We start from the raw sequence: 6,993 nt of genomic DNA, 5'->3' as shown, positions 1-6,993 counted from the left end.
CTGATTGCTTTTCAACACTGCGACAGGGTTTGATAGTGCGATCACTCGGCCTAGATTGGGTTTGAACGTTATTGTCCAGAAAATGATGCCTGTGAGTTTTTTTTTCTGGCCGAAAGAGTTATAATGAAAATATATTCTCTAGGACTAAACTAACAGGCGCCACCAGGACAGCCCAGGCGGGAGGCCTTCGTGGCACTAGATGGCTCCGAGAGCCCCCTACAGGCGGGAGGACCTGAAAGGAAAGTACTTCCGCTCAGATGGGCGGGGCTAGGGAGGTGGGGCGGAAGTGACTATGACTCTCCGGGGCTGGCAAAGGCGGGTTTCGCTAATTGGTTGGGGTGTAGTGGACTTTTCCGGTTTTTGGAAAAGTGATTTTAATAAAGGCTCGGGAACTCTGTTCTTTCACCATGCACAGAGGATATCGTTTAAAACATATTGTTTTGGGGTACGTAAATAGATGTAACAGATAAGCAATATACACTTGGGAACTGAGCAATAATTTTGAAACTAGGAGGTTGCCACTATAGTTAAAAGACCTGTCTTTTCCCCTTTCCATTCGCTTGCTTTCCTCCAGAGGTAACACTTGTATTTTGGGTTTATTCCTTTGCTTTTAAAAATGTAGTTTATGTCTAATAAACTGTTGAACTTTACAAGGATAGTTTATTGTTGTGTAATCGTCTGCAGCTTTCTTTTCGTCATCAATATGCTTTTAAAACGTCCTAAATGGTTACATGTATTTGTATTTGTTTAATTTTGCTGTTATTTATTGGTATGTTGCTTCGTGTGACAGTTTATCCCTCTGATTCTCAACTTTTGTCATAAATTTGGATACAAAAATGCAAGAATTTTTCTAGTGTACAGCTTGTATCTATAGAGAACATTTTCAGCTACTTTCTAATTATAATTGCTTTAAAGACTGTAATAATCGTAGCATCCTGGTAACCTAGGGATTGGCAGCTGTTTATTTTTCCTTAATAACTGGCCCTATTTTTTCCAGTTCTTTGTATATTGAGTAATTGTAATTTTTATCCAAGACATTTTGAATATTTTGTTGTAGACTCTGGGTTCTGATTAAAGCTTTTGGGGAATGTTGATGTTTTGTTTGTTTTCCTTTAAGAGGCCATCAATCCAGTTTGGTTCATATCTTGAGTCTCACCTGTGGCTGCTGGTTCCATGTCAGTTCGGTTTTCAGAGGCTTTATTGTGTTGCATTGAATCTGTTCTGTACATACAACACTCAGGAATTATTTTGGAACTTGGGAAGTAATTTAAATTGTAGTTCACATATCTTTTGCTATGCAGCTTTTTGTTTGCCCTGCAAGTGCGTAGGTCAAGGTGTGAGCAGAGAACTTAGTCAGATTCATACAAAGAATTAGGGAGTTTGCTTCTCCAGCTCTGCTGTTTTTGATGTTCCTCTCCTACTCTCTGTTTTGCAGAGTCTCGTTTTCTTGCTAGAAATAGAGGTTTCTCTTGGAGTTTTAGCTTGGTGCCATAGCTACAGCATCTGACTAGGGCGCACTCTGGAGCAAAGAGGTGAGAGAACAGAGCAAAACAAAAGATGAATTCCTTCCAAGAGGTACCTTTTCCCAGATTCCCTGTCTAGAAAGACAGGGTTTTTTTTGGTGTCCTAACTGCCCAAGCCTGGCCCTAACTCTCAGTCAAGACCAGAGGGAAAAAAGAAAAAAAAAGCCAAATATTCCCCCACAGACTTTAGCTGACGGAAGCCCTCTTTCCCCATCCATCTAGCTAGAAATATGGGGTTTCTCTCTGTTTTTGTTCCCTGTGCTACCACCACAGTATCACTGGGTGTCAGACCTCCAGTCAAATCTGTAAGAGAAAGTAGGAAAAACAGACGCAGAAGGCATTTTTCCAAGTTTTGACTTTCCTCCCCAACCTGCCTGTTTTTGTTTATTTTTTTTTTAGAGTCCTCAGGTAGTTGCTTTTTGTATTTTGCCTTGAACTTTTAGTTAGTTGTGATTAGTAGGAAAGATAGGCTGTCATGGTCTTACTCCATTTTGACTGGCACTGCAAGTCAAGGAAATAGAAATTACCACTATACATCCATTAGAATTATTACACTGAAAAATTTAGACAATATCAAGTGTTAGAGAAGGTGTTGAACAACGACTGGAATTCTTATACACTGCTAGTGGAAGTGTCAATGGATACATTTACTTTGGAAAGTGTTTGTTAGAATCTATTAAATCTTAGCATATGCATACCCTATGACCCTAAGATTCCACTCCCAAGTATATTTCCAATAGAAATGCCCGTATATTCACTGAAGAGGTATATAATAGTGTTCATCGCTATACTATAATAGCCCCAAACCAGAAGTTCCCATTTGCTTGTGAATGGTAGCCTGGGTAAATAAACTGTTACAGGTTCACACAGTGGAATTCTATACACCACAATGACAATAAACGAATTGCCATCACTTTGAAGAGTATAACTGTCACTCACAAATACAGTATTGAATTGGAAAAGCCAGATACAAACTAGCACATGGTATATAATTCCATTTACATGGACTTCAGAAGCAGGCCAAACTAATCTAGGATGATGGTTATCCTAGGGAGTGGGGAGGAGCTAGTGCCTGGAAGGGGACATGAGCTTTTTGGAGTCCTGATCATATTCTTTGTCATGGTTGGGTTCTGGTTATACAAGTATCTTCATTTTATAAAAACTCGAAGTTTTTATAAAGCTGTGTGCCCTTACAATTTAGGCTTTTTTTTTTTTTTTTTTACACTTCAATGAAGTGTAAAAAAATAAATGCTTAAATGTGCCCATTTCACCACACCTATCTCACATTCAGTAGATCCTTGAAAAATATTATTACTAATTTTAGAGGCAAAGGGAATGATCACAGACCCCCTTGTGACTTTCCGAGTATGATTGGTACATGGATGCCTTTTGGCCTTAATGGTAATTGAGGTTTCTTACAGTTGAGATGTTGAATCTGGCATAACTCATATCAAGTTGTATTACAAAGCTATTAAGATATATTCTCAGTTCTACAGTTAACTGAAAATTTGAAGTGACAGTGGTTAACTTCTGAGGTTTATGTTTTTAAGCTCAAAGAGAATTTTCTTAAAATATATATACATCAAGCAGATTTTGTTCATACGTGTTCAGATACACGCAGGAAAAAAATTGCTATTAAGAGACAATGAAAAATAACTTTTTGAAGTTCCAAATCTTAAAATCCCCTGCATGAGTCACAGTTGAAATATATTAAAACAATGTTTTTTTTCAACTGACCAGAATTTTAAAGATTTATAGTATATAAATCCCTGTGTTATAAAATATCTGGATTTATAACCTAACAAGCTGCCATAGAATGTTTACTCTTAAAACAAGTAGGTCTTGCTCAGAAGAATAAGGATTTTATTAAACAAATGAGTAAATCTGTGAACTTAATACTCATATCTAAGTAATTCCCTAATTTTAATCTCGGGATGTGTGAAAAGTGGAAGTCACTTCTTTGGTCACAGGGAGCAGCAGTGACCCTAGGCAAAGTTGGGAAGTGTGAAGTTGTGGCTGAGTTTTGTGTAGTCTGCAAGATGGAGTGGTAGGTAGCTGTAACCTCCAAAAAGGCACTCGGGATTGGAAATTGGGTAATAAAATATCATCATTTGGATTTGAGATTAGAAATATTAGCATATGATTGTTTACATCAGCCACCTGGAAATAGAATTAACTCTTTCTAAAATCTGGTTTGTGTTTATGATTTAAGGTGAACACTAATCTATATTCCTGAGGGAATTATTTTAATAATAGCTATTTACTATATATTTGGTATATGTAGAGCTAAGAGCTTTACATTAATTATCACATTTAGACTCCCAACAGTCTTTAGGAAAGATACTATTAGCTTTGTTTACAGATGAGAAATCAAGGTTTAGAAAGTATAAGGACCTTGTGAAAGGTTTTGAAATGTAATATATGATGACTCTGGAGTCAGATTTCTTGAGTTCAGATCTCAGCTCTACTACTCATTAGGCAAATCACTTAAACTAGCTGTATTTTTTTTTCTTTATCTTTATCTAGAGATGATACTAATAGTATTTTAGAATTGCTAAAAGGATTAAGGGGAAACAGTGGCTGACTTTGTTTTTTGGGCTCCAAAATCATTGCAGATGGTGATTGCAGCCATGAAATTAAAAGACACTTGCTCCTTGGAAGGAAAGTTATGACCAACCTAGACAACATGTTAAAAAGCAGAGACATTGCTTTGTCAACAAAGGTCCATCTGGTGAAGGTTGTGGTTTTTCTTGTGGTCATGTATGGATGTGAGAGTTGGACTGTGAAGAAAGCTGAGTGCCGAAGAATTGATGCTTTTGAACTGTGGTGTTGGAGAAGACTCTTGAGAGTCCCTTGGACTGCAAGAAGATCCAACTAGTTCATTCTAAAGGAGATCAGTCCTGGGTGTTCATTGGAAGGACTGATGTTGAAGCTGAAACTCCAATACTTTGGCCACCTGATGTGAAGAGATGACTCATTGGAAAAGACCCTGATGCTGGGAAAGATTGAGGGCAGGAGGAGAAGGGGATGACAGAGGATGAGATGGTTGGATGGCATCACCGACTCAATGGACATGAGTTTGGGTAAACTCTGGGAATTGGTGATGGACAGGGAGGCCTGGTGTGCTGCGGTTCATGGGGTTGCAAAGAGTTGGAAACAACTGAGCCACTGAACTGAACTGAACTGAACTGAACTGAAAAGGATTAAGTGAGAAAGCTTTAGGTGCCTGATAAACAGAACTCAGTAAATATTGGTTATTGAAAATAACCAATTATTGAAAATAATTGAAAATTATTGTTCAGTTAAAGGCTCATAGGTAATAGATGCTAAAGAATCTACTTGCAATGCAGATAGATCCCTGGGTTGGGAAGATCCCCTGGAGAAGGGAATGACTACCCATTTCCCTCTCCAGTATTTTTGCCTGGAGAATTCCATGGACAGAAGATCCTGGTGGGCTACAGTCCATAGGGCTGCAAAGAGTAGGACATGACTAAGAGACTAACACTTTCCCTTTTCAGGTAATGGAAGCTAGGGGTGGTGAATAACATGTAGTTAAGGTACCAAAAAGTTAACCAACTCTAGTTAGTAAAGTTTTTCTGGGAGAATCTTATGTCAACAGAAAGATGACATAAGTCTAGGATAACAGTACACAAAATATAAGGATAAACCTGGCAATGACCAGAGGAGAGGCTATTTGTGTTCAAGGACTATAACTAATTTTTCAAAGAGAAACATTCCTAGAATAGGGAAGCAATTTCCACTATCCTATTTTGAAAGAAAAGTCCATCAATAGGACCCATTCTCTTTCTTCTAATTGTCATAAACCCTTGAGCAAGGGTTTGGACTGCAGGGATCTACTTATACATATTTTTTTCCAATAAATACACACACTATTACATAACCCAGGTTGGTTGAACCCCTGGATGTGGAACTGCAGATTGGGAAGACCAACTGTTGAACCTGAGCATCCATTGATTTTAGTATCTGCATAGAGTTCAGGAACCAATACCCCAAGGAAACCAAGGATCAACTGTATATGCTCATCAAACAACTCTCTAATTGATCATTTCCTCTCCTGAGTCCACTTAACCTACTATGGTGAAATACCCAGAGTGAATTGTCCATACAAGTTCTTTCTAGATTTAGCTTTTTATATATTGATAAATGACATTCTGAGGGGCATGCTAATTTCTTATGAGTATTCTTAACATGTTGATGCCCAAAAGTTTAATTTGTTCTAAGTAAGTAAGTGAAAGTCACTCAGTCATGTCCAACTCTTTGCTACCCCAAGGACTATATAGTCCATAGAATTCTCCAGGCCAGAATACTGGAGTGGGTAGTCTCTCCCTTCTCCAGGGGATCTTCCCAACCCAGGGATCAAACCCAGGTCTTCCACATTGCAGGTGGATTCTTTACCAGCTGAGCCACAAGGGAAGCCCTAATTTGTTCCGGTGGAAATGATAAACTTGAGTCTCCAAACCTACAAAACTAAAAATCTGGCTTTGAATATTGCATTAGAGTCCTGTATGCTTGCAAGTAACAAAAATAAAAATAAAATGGCTTAAATAACAAAAAAAAAGGAGGGAGTTAATGTTATAAAGAGAAGGTATTTGATGGGATAGGAAGGCAAGAATACAGCACAGATTCAGAAAGAAACTAAAGGAAGTCATCTTACATCTAAGCAGCATGCTTTCTCCTCTCTTGCTGCTGACTCTGCTTACACATAATTTTCTATTTGTAGACCTCTTTCCCCTGCTATTTAGTTCGCAGGACAGACAGAAGCAGTTACCATCATTAGACCTGAGCAATAAGGACCATTAATCAAGCCCTGCTTCTCTGGGGGACAGGTGTGGGAGACACTTTGGAGAGCCTCCAAATGTTCCAAGTCCTCTGTGGTGTCTGGGACCATTGGGCAGAGTCTGAGAAGCAGAACCCAGTCCTGTGTGGGTCCTGGAAATGAAAGTCCTGAAATGTTCTGTTGTCTGCTGGAGACTGGCCAGGTTAGCAGGCCTTTCTGGGTAGGACACCCTAAATCTGTACCAGCACTTTATTGGCCTCAGTCCCTGGTTCTCCTTTTTAGTACTCTCTCAACAATACCCCCTCACTGTGCATGGGGTCTGCTAGGTCCCTGTAATCCCCTCTCACTGTGCATGGGGTCTGGAGGTCCCTGAGGAGCTCTAGGTCTTGCACTTGTGGGGTGGCTCTTGGTTCTGTTAGTTTTCTAATGCTGTGTAACAAATTACTACAAATTTAGCAGCTTATAGCGACATTTTTTTATCTGTCAGTTTCTGTAGGTAGGAAGTCTTGGAATGGATTATTCTTTGCTTAGGATCTCACCAGATCACAATCAAAGTATTGGCTAGGAGTGTAGTTTCATCTGAGGCTCAGGGTCATCTTCCAGAGTCATTCAGGTTGTTGATAAAATTCAGTTTCTTGTAGCTAGAGCACTGAGACCCCTATCTTCTTGCCA

At 39.1% G+C, this 6,993-nt stretch overlaps 1 long non-coding RNA gene across 1 annotated transcript; it reads left to right on the top strand.

Annotated features, from left to right (window-relative positions):
* The first annotated feature begins 106 nt into the window (after positions 1-106).
* On the top strand, positions 107-6,457 carry LOC133041189 (uncharacterized). The gene is made up of 3 exons (XR_009689186.1): positions 107-445; positions 1,436-1,532; positions 4,139-6,457. It is a non-coding gene; the product is annotated as an uncharacterized LOC133041189 (long non-coding RNA).
* The last annotated feature ends 536 nt before the right edge of the window (positions 6,458-6,993 follow it).

The sequence above is a fragment of the Dama dama genome, chromosome 20 (genome assembly GCF_033118175.1).
Source record: "Dama dama isolate Ldn47 chromosome 20, ASM3311817v1, whole genome shotgun sequence".
Taxonomy (NCBI): Eukaryota; Metazoa; Chordata; class Mammalia; order Artiodactyla; family Cervidae; genus Dama; species Dama dama.
This window is presented reverse-complemented; position numbering and strand designations above follow the sequence as displayed.